The following is an 18,108-nucleotide window of genomic DNA, read 5'->3' on the forward strand; positions in this document are numbered from 1 at the left end:
TTCTACGAGAATCAAACTGGAAGATGTTCAAAACAAGGCAGTAACTACCATCAACTTCAAATACCAAAAGGTAACAAAGTACTAAAACTAGAAAATGGGGAAATAAGCAAGTAAAAATTGTCTCTGGTTGAACTGTTCAAACTTCTCAAACCACGGTGGTAAACTGACTGGAACGCACGGTAAACTCCCTCTTCCGACGGATGGCCAGAAGTTTCAAGTGAAATCCCCACTGAGTAGAACGAGCCATGAGAGTGAAGTGGAGCTAATCTCCCAGGTGTCTGTGGCCTAAGTGGTGGAAGACTTCTTTCTTCAATGTTGATCTTCTATTTATAAGGCAGTCTGCCTCAATCCCCAGGGCTGCTCCTTCTCTTGCATTTACGATTCTGCTCCTTCTAGATAGATGATCATTGTAGCTCCCACTCCATCTCGTGCTCTATGGTATGCATCCTGGTCAGTATTGCACCCATTTGGTGTCCTTTTCACCTAAAACTTTTCTGACTCCTTTCCTCTTAACTTGTTCGTCAACCTGCACAACTTAGCAACTTCCTTGCACATAATATCCATTTAAACACATCATACTGACTAGTAACTAAGGCTTAGAACGGGACTTATCAGTAACCCAAAGTGTCGACATATTTGGTTCTAGTGACTAATATCTTACTGGTGGATGTAGTGGGGATTACTCTATGTTTTTCCTTGGGTCAAGTTAATAACTTTCACGACTATTAATCCGAGAGAAGATTCTATTATATGTGAACCCAGTTAGAGCATCTCCAAGGGGAGAAGGTATACAAAAAGGTATATTATGTATTTACCATCTTAAAAAGTGAAATATACCCTTCTAAAAAGTAACATATTCCAAAAGGAAAAGTGTTGGAACATATATATTAAAAAGCATTTTCGAGTTTATTATGAATTTGATAAATAGCTTGTGTATCGTGAACTCTCCTCATTTAATGAAAACAATAAATGTTTTCTTCATGCTGTGTATTGTACTATAATGGGTATTGACCGTCTTTAATTATATATTTAATTATATAATTAAAACGCCGGAAAGTAAAATCAGTGTAAGTCTTCTACATTGAAGGCTGGGTCGTGGAACAGGTCATCACAGTAGGTGACCCAACCGGAACCTTGTAGAAGTAAAACTTTTTCACAACCTAGATAGGCTTTGGCTACATATCGCGAAAGGTTGCACTGTCCATCCGAAAGTCTTCTTTACCTTGAGAATGACTAGTGACACTGGTGTGGTATAGCATTGAAAGAATCTAAAATATAGACACGTCTTTATTGCTATCTACCTAAAGACGATGTCTTGGAGATTTAATATTTCTTAATCTTTTTAATAATATAGGACACATGTTATTTAATCATACGTTGCTTTGACTTATCATACACATGAAATTGAATCGATCCACATAATCTCCTAAATAGATTCTTTTGTGGATTTATTTAATTTGCAATTTCCGCTGCGAATTCCCCAACAAAAAGGTATATAGAAAGGTAAATTATTTTTTTAAATTAAAATAATAGTACAAAATGTATTAAAAAATATAAATTGTAATACCTTCTCAAATACCTCTTCCCTTGGAGAATGATTTTTCATGAAGAAAAGGTAAATATGGTAGTTATATTAGTTTACCTCTCTATTTACCTCTCCTCTTCGAGATGCTCTTAGTTAAAATTTATTCTTGTACATAAATTAAAATTCTTGGACTGGACCCTGCTATTTATAAAATACACCCTCCGTCCCCCAAATATTGTCCCACTTTGACCCGGCACGGGTTTTAAGAAATATAATGAAAAGTGAGTTAAAAAAGTTAGTAGAATGTGTGTTCTACTTTTATATATTAGTTTTATAATAAAATGTGAGTATGAATGAGTAAATGGAATATGAGGTCCACTACCAAAAATGGTAAAAAGTGAAATGAGACAAAATTTATGGGACTGACGAAAATGAAAAAATGGGACAAACTTTCAGGGATGAAGGGAGTAAGTTTATTAATAAAACCAACAACATGCTTCATCAATTAATGGATGATAGAAATTTTAAACACGAAGAAATAATTTTATAATAAGATGTTCCAAATTATTTGTAACAAGTATCAACTCCCGTGCGATGCACAAATTCAAGTGATTTCTCATACTAATTAGAGATTATCAAAAAATGAAATGAATTGTCAAGCGTATACCGTATTAAAAGTTTTCACAACTAGTGTATTCGTTTTTGCCAAATTTGAATTCAACATAAGACAATAGATACACATTTCAATATTTTGAGAAACATAAAAAATAAATAGTAAGAATCAAAGTCTTAGTACTCTCACAGTTCCTCTATAGTAGAGACGTTTCTTTTTGGCACAGAATTTAAGAAAATTTGTTTTAAGTGAGTTAAGTAAATGGAGAATAAAGTAGAAAGGGAAAAGGTAGATTGATGAAGAGATAATAAAGTAAGAGATAAGAAATGTATTGCTTTTGTACAAAAAATGACTCAGCTACAGTAAAACAACCCAAAAAAGAATACGACTTAGCTACAGAGAGACAAAGCGAGTAGAAACTAAAAAAATATCAAAATAAACTCAATTTGACTATATATATAGTACTCCCTCCGTCCCGTGCTACTCGCACGTTTGCTTTTCGGCTCGTCACAAAGTCCTTACACTATTTATAATTTAAGTTAGAATTAATGCATTTAATTAATATGTTAGTTTAAGTTAAGAGCTCTTTTATTAAGTGATGTCTCATTACACCTAAAATTCTTTTTTAATTACACAAAAAAATCAATCCCAAATTTACGGCCTAAAATGAAAAGTGCGAGTAGCATGGGACGGAGGGAGTACTATATTTTATATAATGTTAATTAATAAGTCGTATTCTAGGCCTTTGTTACTGGTCAGTATGATGTGCATATTTGAACTTTATCTGCAAAACAAGTTGCTTAAGCGTGCAGGTTGAGTGTTCTAGCCAGTAGGCAAAGCTTCAGATACTTCAGGTGAAAAGGGCGTCAGGACGATTACGTACTGACCAGTATACATGCAAAAATGGCTCGAGATGGAGAAGAAGGATAGCTGGGACTGATCAACCACAATTAACGGCAAAGAAGTCATCTCACCACAAGGTTTTACCCTAAAATCAAGGGTAAGCCTCCCTATAAAAGGAAGCCACTTGGAGAGAGAAAGGAGGATCTAATTTCATCATCATCACTCTTAGGTAGAATTCTCTCGGTAGTTCAGTCCTTCAGCCCAGTCCAGAGTCTCATTCCTCGCCACTGCCATGGTCACTTGAAGGTCGTGAAGAAGTTCCCAGAGTTCCAGACGTTCTCATCCAGTCAGCAAGATCGTAGTTAGAAGTTCCATCGCCCGGCGTGGCAAAACACTTTTATTTCGCTTTCGTAGTTAAATTGCTTGTTTTTCCTTACGCTGGATCTTTGTTTGCTTTTGAATTTCGCCGCCTAGAAGTACTTTGTTTGAAGATCCAAACATGTTTTATGCTATGAAGTTGTTTTCTGTTCAGTTTACTTCGCCGATCTCTTTTCCTTTTGCCTAGTTAGCTTAGATCTAGAGTTTCTGGTCGTTTTGAGTATCGAATCGCGTGTTTCCAGTTAGTAGTTTATTTCTTCGAGTTAGCATAATCTGTTTACTTTTTTTTCATAGAGGTTTGTTTCATGCAAGGTGCAGTTATGTGTTTCCTATTTTCTTCCATGCTGATCAGTAGGCGGGATTTCAGTTTCGATGTTTGATTTTCGATTTGGAATGTTTGATTGTAGATCTGTGTTCGTGAGTTATTAATCTGTGTTTTTATGGTGCTGAATCTGGTTTGTTTTCTGATTTTAGTTTGTGTTTGTTGAAGAAGATGATGTCCATATCCAAGTTTGGGACCACTTTGCTTTTCAGACGCTTTTTGCTTTTTGTCCTTCACCTTTAGTACACCCTGCAGATCTGTCAGCCTAGTCACCACAACTACCACTTATTCTCTGCTTTTCTGTTTAGCCTTTTATAGAAACCTAGTACTTTCCGCATATTTTCTGTTACACCGCATCCACCATAATTCCACGTACACCACTACATGTCGACCACCATTCACCCTTCCTAGTCAGTAGGACACCATCTTAATTTCCCGTCTAGGTAGAGACTCAACCCAAGCGTGGTAGCTAACCAAACCTTTCCAAATATCACCGCGGTAGTTTAAACGCACCATCTCTGTGGGATTCGACCCTTATCACCACTATACTGATCAGTAGGAGTGGGTTGAGGAATCTTTGAAACCAGGGTCTAGGCTTAGTTAGGATCTCTATCCTGACCAGTAGGATATATCCTTGCTTGAACGACACCTACGCACCCCTGGGTCCTTTTCAAATGGCGCCGTTGCTGGGGATGGATGGCGTTTTTGAGTTGCTATTGTGTGTGATACTTTGGTGTATATATTGTGTATAATTTTCCTTTTTCTTTTCATTTCAGTTTATGAGCAGTAGCTCGTCTCCTGATCAGTGGAGGCCGAAAATACTTAAGCGAGGAACTATACTCGTAACCACTCGTTCTGGCCTGTCGACCACCTTGTCTGACCTAGGCACGAGTAGTGACGAAGAGAAGGGCACCATAGAGGGACCAATACCAGAAGAGAAACCACTGTTGGAAGACAACCCAAGGGAAATGGCCAACCAGGGAGATGAAGACCCGGAGATCGGGACGCTGAACGCACATACTGAAGGAGAGCCCCCGCAAGCCATAGTCATTACTCCAGGGCGAACCGCCTGCGATGTGAAGCCTCATGTGATCGCGATCCTGCCTACATACTGTGGGAAGAGCTATAAAGGGCCGTATGAGTTTCTTCATGAGTTTTGTAAAATTTGTAGGGCGCAGAGGAGACCAGCAGGAACGACTGAGGATGATTATAGGCTGAAGGCTTTGCCATTTGTGCTCAAGGGGGAAGCTAACACCTGGTTCATGCGCCTGCCCCCAACTCTATTGAGACTTGGGCCGATTTCAAGTCAGCATTCCTGGGCGAGTTTTTTCCGTCATCCAAGACAAGCGCGCTGAAGAGGGAAATAACTAATGTGAAGCAAGAGTATGATGAACCCTTGAGTGATTATTGGGCAAGATACATGGGTCTTTTGGAATCGTGTCCCAACCATCGCATGGCAGACATTGAAGTACATCATACTTTCTACGAAGGTATGAACACGGTAACCAAGGACCTGGCAAATTCATCATCAGGAGGAAGCTTCACGCAATTACGGGTCAGCGAAGCGAAGAGAGTCCTAAGGAAGCTACTGAATGCAAAGAAAGAGTATGACCATTCAAGGGAAGGATACAACCGAGAGCGGGCTGCTGTTGCCTCGTCTACTGATCAGGAAAATAAGCTGGAGCAGAAAATGGATTTGAAAATGGATGAGCTGAAGAAGTCACTTCTGAGTGCGATCGAGAAGAGCACTCCACCACCTCCCCCAGCTGGGAATTACAAGGGTGCAGAGCAGGGAAATCAAGGACCGAACTATGATCACCCTAATGACTTCGGGAATATGGAGCAAGTTAATGCTGTGGGGTACTTCAATTCTAGTGGGCATTGGATTCAAGGTAGACAACGGGATGCACCATGGAGTGATCATCCAAACTTCCGATGGGGTGACGGAAGCCAAAATCAGAACCAAGGTCAGAACCAGTATAACCCCCATCCGAACCAAAACCCTAACCGTGGACCAGCAAACCCAGACTACCAGCCCAACTGGTCAGGAAGAAACCAACAATCCCAAAACCAAAACCCACAAAACCAGAACCCGAACCCTGTCTATGTGCCGCCCCACCAGAGAAACTTCCAAAATTTCCAAAATCAGCCGAACCCAGGACCCCAACACCATCAGAACCAAAATCAATTCCAAGGCCAGCACCAGAATCAATATCCTCAAGATCAGTACACCCCTCCTGCCCAGTATAACCAATACCCGCCTAATCAAGGCCAGCAAAACTCCCAGAACTATCAACACCAAGGGCCGAGTCATTTCCAAAATTCGAACAGGCCAAGGAGATCCGTTGAGGACATGATGGGTGAAATGCTAGCGTCACAACAGAGCATCAAAGGAGAATTGCAATCCCATAATGAGGTCGTGCATGGGATGCAAAATGCCCAGAAGGAACATAAGGCGAACATGGATATGATGAATAGGCAGTTAGCTCAACTGGCCAGTTCGGTGGGTGATTTGAAGGGAAATACGGGGAAACTCCCATCTACAGTCCAAATGCCCGAAAAGGCAAATGTGAGTAAGGTTACGTTGAGGTCAGGAACTACTTATGACGCGCCTCAACCGAAACGACCTAGTGGAGGATCCAATGGAACGAAGATAGGAGGCGATACCATTTCAGTGGAAGAATTAGGGAGACCTATGCCTCGGATGCAGGATCCATTCTTCTTGGATGATACACCAAGTGTAAGAGGTGAACCCGACACCCTACTGACCAGGAAGGAACCTCCTCAAGAGGAAGAGCCCAGAATGGAGGCCCAGATCCAGGAACTACCCAAGAAAGACTCCAAGAAGGTTGCTGAGGGACCAGTAGAGGAGAAAAAAGGGGAGAAACCATTCCCATTCCGATTTGTTACAAAGAGGAAGAAAGAGAACCCGGTTGACTACTTGTCGATTTTTGGGAAGTTGGATGTCACCATACCATTCCTCCAAGCCGTGAAGCTACCCTCTCTCGGGAAATTCATAAAGGACTTCATAGCCGGGAGAGCCCAGAAGGATGGCAAGATTATGGTGGAAGGGATAGCGTCAGCAATAGTGCAAGAGAAGTTACCACCCAAGAGAGCCAACCCAGGTATGTTCACCCTACCCATAACTGTAGGAGATGTGAAGGTCGAACATGCAATGTGTGATTCGGGGGCATCTATAAATGTCATGCCATTGTCTATCTATAACCGGTTGAAAGGAGTGAGGCTGTCAAATACTAGGGTGTTGATCCAACTGGCTGATAGGTCGTGCATAAGTCCTGAGGGAGTTTTAGAAAATGTGTTAGTAAGAGTGCATGATTTTACATACCCTGCTGATTTTTATGTGATCAAAATGAGTGAGCATGAAGCGAGGGAGTCTAGTGGAGTCTTGTTAGGAAGACCTTTTCTGAGAACGGCCAAGACAATAGTGGATATGGCTGAGAGGACTATTTGCATTGATTTTCATGGGGAGAAGTTTACCTTCGATATAAATGATGCCATGAAGAAACCCATCGATTCTGAAAATCTATGCTATGTTGATGTGATTGACCCCCTAGTCCAAGATTTTCTTGAGACCGAACTATTGCAGGAGAAACTCCAGGCTTTAGATGTTTATGAACAGGCTGACATAGAAGCTGCTGCATGGTGTGATCTGATTAGTAGCCAAGGGTTAACTGATGAAGAAATAGAAGTAGCGATCAAGTAATTCTGTCAGAAATCGGAGTTCATTGGAGCCGCAGGGGCTCAGCTATCAGTCAGTATAGAAGAATCATCAGAGGGAGATTTAGAAAAAGAAGGAGAGACTGAGAAAAACCCCTTACCCGAAGACACACTTCCACCCCAAGTTGAGCTGAAGAAATTACCCTCGAATTTGAAGTATGCCTTCCTCGGAGGTGAGGACTCATATCCAGTGATCATCAGTAGCAGTCTTACAAGGGAACAGGAGGCTAGGCTGCTGACTGTGCTGAGTAAGAACAAGAAGGCGATTGGATGGAGTCTTACAGATTTAGTTGGAATTAGCCCCGACGTCTGCATGCACCACATTAGGTTGGAGGAAGGAGCGAAAACACATAGAGATGCTCAAAGGAAGGTAAACCCGAACATGTGAGAGGAAATATTAAAGGAAATCTTGAAGTTGTTGTCGCTAGGAATTATCTATTCAGTGCCGGACAGTGAGTGGGTCAGTCCGATCCACATGGTCCCAAAGAAGTCGGGCATCCAAGTAGTTCAGAATGAGAGGAATGAGCTGATCCCAACGAGGCTAGTCACGGGTTGGCGATTGTGCATCGATTACCGTAAGCTGAACAATGCGACCAGGAAGGACCATTTTCCCCTGCCGTTCATCGACCAAATGTTGGAGAGATTAGCTGGGAAGAAGTTTTTCTGCTTTCTAGATGGGTACAGCGGGTATTTCCAAATTTACGTAGATCCTGAGGACCAGGACAAGACCACTTTCACTTGCCCGTTTGGAACCTATCGCATGCCTTTCGGCCTATGCAACGCCCATGTACGTTTCAACGATGTATGATGAGCATATTTTCCGATTTGATTGAGGATTGCATAGAGATATTCATGGATGACTTCACGGTTTACGGAGACTCGTTCGACTCTTGCCTTCACCATTTGGATATAGTTTTGGAAAGGTGTCAAGCAAAGAGTTTGGTTTTGAACTTTGAGAAGTGCCATTTTATGGTCACCGAAGGGATAGTTTTAGGACACGTGGTCTCAGAAAGAGGTATCCAAGTGGATCGAGCCAAGGTAGATGTTATATCCAAATTACCATTCCGTACTGATAAGAAGAGAATAAGGGGTTTTCTGGGGCACACCGGATTTTATCGAAGATTTATCAAGGATTTCTCCAAGATCGCCCAGCCCCTTACCAGATTACTTCAGAATGACGTGGAGTTCATTTTTGATGAGCAATGCAAGGCTGCTTTCAACCTTCTCAAGGAAAAGCTGATATCCGCACCTATCATAAGGGCTCCTGACTGGAACCATCCTTTCGAAGTGATGTGCGACGCCAGCGACTATGCAGTGGGAGCCGTGCTGGGTCAGAGGATCGACGGGAAGAGGTACGTAATTTTTTATGCGTCCAAGACTCTGAATCAAGCCCAGCGGAATTACGATACCATTGAAAAAGAGATGTTGGCAGTAGTGTATTCTTTCGAGAAGTTCCGGCCATATTTGTTGGGATCCAAGGTCATAGTATATACTGACCATGCAGCCATAAAGTATCTGATTGCCAAGAAGGAATCAAAACCACGCCTGATCCGATGGGTGCTTTTGTTACAAGAATTTGATTGGGAGGTGGAAGATAAGAAGGGAGTCGAGAACAAGGTGGCAGATCATTTGAGTAGAATAGTGCAAGATGGGAACAGCGAAGAAGTGCATGACAAGTTTCCGGAGGAACATTTGTGTGAGGTGATTTTTGCGCCCAGAAAAATTGATTGGGAAGAAGTGTTGAAACTTACTGGTCAGAATGATGCAGCGAAAGAAAAAGAGAACGTAGGGCAGGAACCATGGTATGCGGACCTGGCCAACTACCTAGTGACTGGAGAGCTTCTAGAAGTACCGAGTGTTACCAAAGCACAAAGAATGAAGATCAAGAGTGAAGCAAAATACTACTTTTGGGACGACCCCTATCTGTGGAGGGTAGGGTCCGATCAAGTGATAAGGAGGTGCATTCCTGACTGGGAGCAGCGGGACGTTCTAACCCATTGCCATTCGTTAGCATGCGGAGGACATTTCGGGTCCAAGAAGACGGCAAGGAAGATTTTGGATAGCGGCTTATATTGGCCAACCCTCAATAAAGATGCGTACGAGTTCTGCAGAAGTTGTGAGCGTTGCCAGCTGACCGGTGGAATATCTGCAGGGGATGAAATGCCGCAGGTACCCATAATAGTTTGCGAACTATTCGACATATGGGGAATGGATTTCATGGGGCCTTTTCCTTCATCCTATGGCAATCTGTATATCCTAGTTGCAGTGGAGATTTCTAACCGCGAGATAAAGAAAATTTTAGAAAAAACCATCAATCCTTCTAGGAAAGACTGGAGTGTGAGGTTAGAGGATGCTCTATGGGCATATCGGACAGCCTACAAAACTCCCATAGGCATGTCTCCTTACCGGATCGTTTTTGGGAAGATGTGCCATTTATCGGTTGGAATTGAACACCGGGCATACTGGGCAGTACAGAAAGTAAATATGGATGCTACAGTCTGTGAAGAGGAAAGGAAACTGCAACTGCAGGAGCTTGAGGAGCTTAGATTGGAGTCATTTGACTCAGCCATGTGCTACAAAGAGCGAACTAAATTGTGGCATGATCGAAATCTAAGAACTAAGGAGCTCCATGTTGGCCAGAAAGTACTACTCTTCCAGTCAAGATTGAAGCTGATGCCAGGAAAGCTCAAGTCCAAATTGACAGGACCTTACATCATAACTGCACTCCGATCTAATGGGGCAGTGGAAATTTCAGGGAGTTTTCCTAACTCTGAACCTTTTATAGTAAACGGACATAGGCTAAAAATTTTTAGGAATAATAGTGAGGTGGGTGTAGTGGATGAAATTCCACTGCAACCACTTACTACGGTTGTCTACTGATCAGTAAGGTAGGAATTTGGAGTTCCACGTGGCTAGTTTCTTTTTGAAAATAGTTTGCATATACTGGCCAAGTAGAATTCCAAATTGCCTAAGGAAGATGTAAATATTGTAAATACGTAGTTAATCTCTGCATGCAAGATAATTTCTAAAAATCTAAAAAATATTTTCGGGCCTTAATTTTCATTTGGAGTACACATTGACCAAGGGATTACTTATCTGGTGCTATTTCAAATTTTATTTAGGTGCCCGTTTGAATTAGTTTCTTTTTTAGGTAAGTATAGGGGAAATTATGGAGAGGACGATAATTTGAATTAAGGCTTGTGCAGCTTTTGCAGGGTGACAGCGGCTAGGATGGCGCGTGAGCAGAGAGAAGGGACACGCTGACCAATCAGAGGCCAGAAATCTAAACCGCCTCCCTTCTGAAGCGTCGCGACCGGCAACCCCTGATAACCAGTTACAACCACCTGCAACTGCTCTCTCTCACCCAAATTAAACTCACCGTCCCAACCCTTTTCCCTCACAAACCCTCATTTTCAAATTCGCTTTCAAGAAATTCTTGTCCATCTCTCTCACGGAAACATCATTCTCAACCCCAACTCCATCCAAGATATCAAACCCTACTTTCCACCACTAAATCGCAGATTTCCGATCATGGGGAAGAAAGCGTTCGCCAAGAAAATCAAACCGCGCCGCCAAGAAACCTAGGAGGCACAACCACAGCAAAATCCACCACCACCAGCACCGACCGCTCAGCCACCACCTATGATTTCCATGGATGCCATGATGGCATTTCTTCGTCAATAGGACCCTACTCGGGACTGGACGGCGGCATTGGCTGGTTTCGGTCAAATGGGGGGCGTAGGAACCGCACCCAGTGAAATTCCACCTGCACCGGTCAGTCACGCAGAAGTACAATCGGAGGAGGGATCTCCCTCGGCGACCGCGCCATCGGAGACCTCGGTACCAGATTCGGCGGAGCTCGACGCTGTCGCCGCCCATTACGACTCCGACCCTGGGGAGCGTAAGAAAAGGGCCAGCCAAGAAGAGACAACCCATGAGGGGAGTGGCAAAACGGAGAGGACGCCCGAGGAGGAGCCGGTGTCTCATGAAGTGGAAAGGGAGGACATAGATCTGAATGAATCAGCCCAGAAGCGGTCGTTGATGACAGATGAGGAGTTTGATTCCATCTTGAACCAAGTAGGCCAAGCAGCGGAAGCTACTGCCTCGGAGGCTGAGGGTCTAGACCTCGCTTCAAAGGCAGTAGGCATGAGCGAGGAAACAAAGGGAGTAAGTGAACCAGAAAGCCCGGCATACCAGCTGGAAGAAGAGGAGGACAATACGATTACGGAAGCCAAGGAAACAGGAACAGAGACAGCAGAACCAGAGGTAGAAGCATCCACCCTAGTGGTACCTCAGGTAGTAAAGCCGATTCCCATCAGACGGAAACTGGTAGTGAAGACAAACTCCAAGGCAGAGCCGGCCAAACCGCAGAGGATAACGTTGTTTGGGTAAGTGGGCATCCAGCAGGGCGAAACCGAACACGGCGGAGGATCCTCTAGATATCGTGAGTGACGACGAACGGACAACTCCCACAAAACCTGGGGAGGAGCCCCCATCTTTTACCGATCAAATAGATGCTGAAGTAGTAGTCGAGGAACCCTCTCCGGTGCAAGAGGATCAGGGTATGGAAACCGAGCGGGTGGCTGAGGGTCTGGACCTCGCACCCAAGTCAGTTTGGCCCGAACAACCGGCGAAGGAAGACGCCAAAATAAAGAGTAGCCCCACTACCTTGGAGATGCAACCAACCGAGGCGGAGGAGGAAACCCGATACCGAGTAGAAAGAAAGCGGAAGGGCAAGGCTGTTATGAGGAAACAGCCTAGCACCAAGAAACAGCGTGTTGTGAACACCGAGATCGTCATCGCGGAAGCAACCCACAGAACTCCACCGAGCCAGCGGGAGTTGAGTGACAACGAATATACAGCCAGCTCTGAACCATCGTCCGACAGCAATGTTTCTCTGGACGATGAGGAGTACACGGAACAGCATCTTTTGGCTGATCATAGGGAGCTCGTTCATCCACCGGAAGAGAGATTAAGATACAGGCGGTGGACGGTCGACCTCAATGACGGCGTGATAGAGGAGATGAAGCTGTTCGACTCCAAGAAACTCCAGAACGCCTACCGGAAAAAGGACGACAAGAGCAAACAAATCAAGAGTGGAAAGGTACTTCATCTCCCCTCTTTGGATGAATTGGAGGTTTGCGACTCTTTTCTCGCTCTTTTGCGTGCGAAGGGTTTCGAGTGGCTATTGGAGAATGAGGTTATGAATATCCCGGTCAAGCTGGCCAAGGAATTTTTCTCGTCTTTTAGATTTAAAGTTACCATTGATTTGGATGAGGAATGCATCAGTTTTAAGGTGTTTGGGAGTGAGATTAGGATGAGTATAATCGGGTGGACGGTGAGGTTGGGTATGTGTACATTGGAGGAAGCGTTGAGTTCGGAGTGGCAGAATAGGGAGAGGGGAATCCCACGCAGACACGTGGAGTTCGAACCACAGGAGGCTTGGGGGGAATTGACTCACCCAGCTTCAGGAGAGTTCCAGTCCACCCTCTCGCGGTCCATCCATTTCAACGACCCTATTTTACGCTTAGTTCAACTGTACTTAGATTTCAACCTTTTGGGGCAGTCGAATTCGGCTGTGAGAACATCAATGACGGAGTTGTACATCTTGTGGTGTGCCAAGAAGGGCAGGAAATTGCACTTGGGATTTTGGACGGCATACCAGTGCCACCAAATAGCTACCCATCCCGCACGGAATCTTTCCCTCTGCCACATTTTGGGAATGTTCATGAAGAACAATATCATCGTCAGAGAGGCTGAAGACCTCTCCCCGTTAAGCATGGTGGACGCCCCGGGAATGTTTGACACACCGTTGTTCGTCCGCACGAACACGGTCTATTTGAGGCAGGGTGTGCCCCGCTTCTATGCAATGGGGGAGGAAGCTTTGCCTACCGGAAGGGTAGCAGCAGCCCAGGAAGTTTCAGAACAAGAGCAGCATCGCGAAAGGATGGAGAAAGCGATGGAAGAAGTGAAAGAAGAGAATCAACAGTTGAAAGCGGAGGTGGTGCGATTGGCATCGGTAATGGAACGAATCCTGAAGGAGTCTGCAGGACAGATGAGGCAGAGTCAGAAGCAAGAAGCTTTGGAGACGATTGTTACCAGGCTAGGAGAGGAAAACCACCGGTTGATAACAGAAATGGCCAGGATGGCGTCCGTGATAGACGAGATATTGATGGAGTTAACACAACGAGGCCAAGAGGAAGCTGTTGAACCAAGTGGCCATGGAGGCCGAGCTAATGAACCACGTGTATCAGAGGAGGTATTAACCGAGACGAAAGAAGCAGAACAGAAACTAGAGGCGGAACAAGAGGAAGGAGATGCCGAAGAGTCGGCAGAATCTGGGAACAAGCAATCTGAGAATGAGGAGGAGAAACCGGTAGAACCACCTGCACCACAATCTGCCCCGCGAAGGAGCAGGAGGAACAAGTGACCACCACACCTACTGACCAGTTAGTTTTTTTTTATGTTTTTAGTTTTCCGTATTTCTGTTTGTGTTTTGTTTATTTAGGTATTATAATTTCTGTTTGTGCGCAAACCCCATTCATAACACTTAGCCTATTTTATAGTCTAAGTGTGAGAAGTTAAGGGTTTGTCTTTTTGGCGCATGTGTTTGTGTTTTCTGTTTTCTTTTTCGTAAGCATGTTGGCTCACACTTAGCCCATTGCATGGCCTAAGTGTGAGGAGTTTTATATTTATGTGTGTTTTGTTTGTTGGTTTCTGTTTAGGTTTTCAAACTCTCCCACTTAGCCCATTCCATAGTCTAAGTGTGAGAAGTTTTAGTTTTAATATGTTGTTTTTGTCTGTTTGTCTATGTGTCCATCATACTGGCCATAACCTTTTCCACTTCACAGCCCTATCTGAGGGCAGACACTTGTGAAGTGGGAGGGGGGACGCAATGACCAGTATGATGAATATGTATATGTGTGGTCTGTGTTTGTGCTTGTGTTAGTGTCCTGTTAGGTATAGTTTTTTTATTTTGTGTGTTGATTGGGCTTAAAACTCAACTGTCTTGAGCTGACGGTGAGGGGAATTGAGGGAGATAGGACATGCTGGAAAACTGAAATCATCCCTATTAGTACCTCCTAGTCAGGATAGATGATGTGAGTATGAGAGAAAAGCCCATACTTAGAGCCAAACACGAAAGCCCTCTTAAAATGTGAGTTATAAGCTTTAAGTGGAACCACTTTCTACATGTTTAGAAAATAAAAGAGCGGCTGCCACAAATTGCCTAGGATGAAGTGACTGCGTGTAGCAACACTGAAGGCAGTAGGAACCCCCCCCATAAAAAAAACCACCTTTAGAACCCTTTTTCCCAACCTTTTATATCCAGATAAACACCCCTAGCCACTGGGACTGTGTGTGCAATGTATGAGGCGAATGAAGCTTACTGGCCAGAAAGCTGTACAAAAAGGAATGAACCAGCTGGGCAAGAAACTCAGAAGAAAATCGACCAGAGAGTCATCCCAGGTCCACAAAAAAAAAAGAAGAAGGTATAAGGGTGGCGAAGCCACAAAGAAAAGGAAGGAAAAAAGAAGGAATAAGGGTGGCGAAGCCACAAAGATGCTACTGACCAGTTGGAGACCCAAGTCAGAAGCGCCAGCTGAGAAAAGCAACTGATCAAGAGCCTAATGCACACAGTTCCCCCCACATCAATAAAGAAGAGGTTTTGAAAACTTAGAGCCTTAGGAACATCTACCCCAAAACACTACAAGCCAATAACCCCAGTACAAACCTTTAAGTCCTTCGGTAGCTGCACGTGAGATCTAAGTCCGAAGCAATTGTGGTTGAGCATATTGAGAGAATGCGGTCCTAACATTCCTGGTGAGGTATGAGAGACCGAGTGAATCTAGTGTTTGGCCGAGAGTCTGGGCGATCTTGACAAACAGATATACTGATTGGGAAAGAAAAGGGGGGCGGCAGAAGTTCAAGGCTGTTTAAGGCCGGATTGCACCTGATCTAGAGGGGAGGGATGGTTGAAAATATAGCCCGCTCTTTGTGTTTTCAGTTTTTTTTTGTGTGTTTGTTTAAGTGTTTCTTTTGCATCATAGTTTAGAGTCTAGGTTAGGTAGAGTCAGTCAGGGGAGTAACCAAGCTAGAATTCGACTTATGTCTTTTGGTTGTTCTTCACGCTTGAGGACAAGCATGTGGTAAGTGTGAGCAGTTTGATAAGTCGTATTCTAGGCCTTTGTTACTGGTCAGTATGATGTGCATATTTGAACTTTATCTGCAAAACAAGTTGCTTAAGCGTGCAGGTTGAGTGTTCTAGCCAGTAGGCAAAGCTTCAGATACTTCAGGTGAAAAGGGCGTCAGGACGATTACGTACTTACCAGTATACATGCAAAAATGGCTCGAGATGGAGAAGAAGGATAGCTGGGACTGATCAACCACAATTAAGGGCAAAGAAGTCATCTCACCACAAGGTTTTACCCTAAAATCAAGGGTAAGCCTCCCTATAAAAGGAAGCCACTTGGAGAGAGAAAGGAGGATCTAATTTCATCATCATCACTCTTAGGTAGAATTCTCTCGGTAGTTCAGTCCTTCAGCCCAGTCTAGAGTCTCGTTCCTCGCCACTGCCATGGTCACTTGAAGGTCGTGAAGAAGTTCCCAGAGTTCCAGACGTTCTCATCCAGCCAGCAAGATCGTAGTTAGAAGTTCCATCGCCCGGCGTGGCAAAACACTTTTATTTCGCTTTCGTAGTTAAATTGCTTGTTTTTCCTTACGCTGGATCTTTGTTTGCTTTTGAATTTCGCCTCCTAGAAGTACTTTGTTTGAAGATCCTAACATGTTTTATGCTATGAAGTTGTTTTCTGTTCAGTTTACTTCGCCGATATGCGCAATAGTTTTGCGATGAACCAACCAAATCCCCCAGAAACAGCTGTCGTGCCATACAGAATTGACACGCAGCCCCTCCACATTGGTGGGAACAAGTTAAATGGAGAAAATTATGCCCTTTGGTCCGTATTGATGGAGACGGCAATAAGCTGTCGGGGAATGATCTCCCACGTCACCTGAGTGCTTCTTTCCCCACCGCAAACCGATCCAGCCTTCATACAGTGGCAACAAGCCGATCACTGTGCGATCACTGTGTGATCACTTGGTTAATACAAAATATCGAGCCTCGACTGGTCAGTCGGGTTTCACAACATCCGACGGCGAAGCATATCTGGGATGCGTTGGCCGTTACATATGAGAGCGGAAGAGATAAAATCCAGGTGTATGATCTTCAGTTCAAAGCAACCACACTGAGACAAGGAAGCAGTTCGTTAGAAGAAATATGGAGCCGGTTGGGAGAAATTTGGATCTCAATCGACCAAAAACAGACAAACCCAATGAAATATCCAGAGGATATGGAAATTCACAACAAATTCATACAAGATCAGAGAGTATGTCAGTTTCTTTATGTAATAGATAGCAAATATGAAACAACCAAGAGGGAGATACTGAAAATGGACCCGCTGCCCTCCGTCGACTATGCGTACAACCTGATTCAGCAGGAGGAGACACGACTCCGAGTATTACAACAGGCAAACACCGGCGGAGCAATTGCCACAGATGGAATCGGAACCGACCTCGCCATCCGAGGGTGGCAAAACCCCACAGATGGAATCGGAACCGACCTCGCCATCGCAGCAGCAATGGTGGTGGTCGCGGCGGCGGCAATGGTAGAAATCGGCGAAGTGATGAAGAAGACAAGTCAAAATTGGTGTGTTCTTACTGTAAACGGAAAAGACACACAAAAGATTCATGCTTTGAACTTGTTGGGTATCCAGATTGGTGGGAAGAGAAGCACGGCAAGCTGCCGCAACTGCAAACACCCTGGAACCTTGGCGGGCACGCCGTCGCAGCAGTTGGAGGTGACAGAGGTAACGCCGTGCAGGGAGTCGCGCAAACCGCCGGTGCTGGCCAGCCGGGAGGCAGGACCGGAGGTGAAGCTACTCAGCCGGCGAACAAAACCGGGGCAGCTAACTTCGTCGCCGGCGGAAGTGGGAGTGTGATTCACGATTGGAGTGAAGAATTGAAGAGGGAAGAGGCGGCGCCCGATTCAGGTAGATTAGGGTTAGGGTGCTCTTTTATTAGAGGCCCCCAAATCTTTGGGAAATTGCAGATTTTACCCCACCAAAATTCGCAACCTCAATTAACCCCAAAAACTTACCCGAAATTGCAAAATGTACCCCACAAAAATGTTTTATCCCAATTAGTCCCCAAACCTCCTGAAAATTCCATAATTTCCCAAACTTGCCAAAATCGATTTCAGCCTCTCGAGAAATTTGGAGTTGCGTGTGCAGTACCTAATGGCCATGAAAAAAATGATAAATGGATTTTTGACTGTGGGGCAACCGATACCATAATATATGATGCCTCAGACCTTACCAACCTTTAGAAACCTCTAAAATCTCATATCCAAACTGCCAATGGAGAATTTACAGTGGTTGAGGGGGCTGGAACTGTTAACATTTCACCAACTTTGCAGTTATCAAATTGTCTCTATATTCCTTCGATGTCTCATAAGTTATTATCCATTAGTCATGTCACAAAGGAATTGAATTGTACCTTACTAATGCAGCCACAATTTTGTCTATTGCAGGATATCCGAACCAGGGAGATAATTGGGCGTGGCACTGAACGTGATGGGCTTTACTATGTGGATGAGATAGCTCAAAAAGGGACTGCCATGCTAACTCACGGATC

Source organism: Salvia splendens, chromosome 10 (assembly GCF_004379255.2).
Source record: "Salvia splendens isolate huo1 chromosome 10, SspV2, whole genome shotgun sequence".
Lineage (NCBI taxonomy): Eukaryota > Viridiplantae > Streptophyta > Magnoliopsida > Lamiales > Lamiaceae > Salvia > Salvia splendens.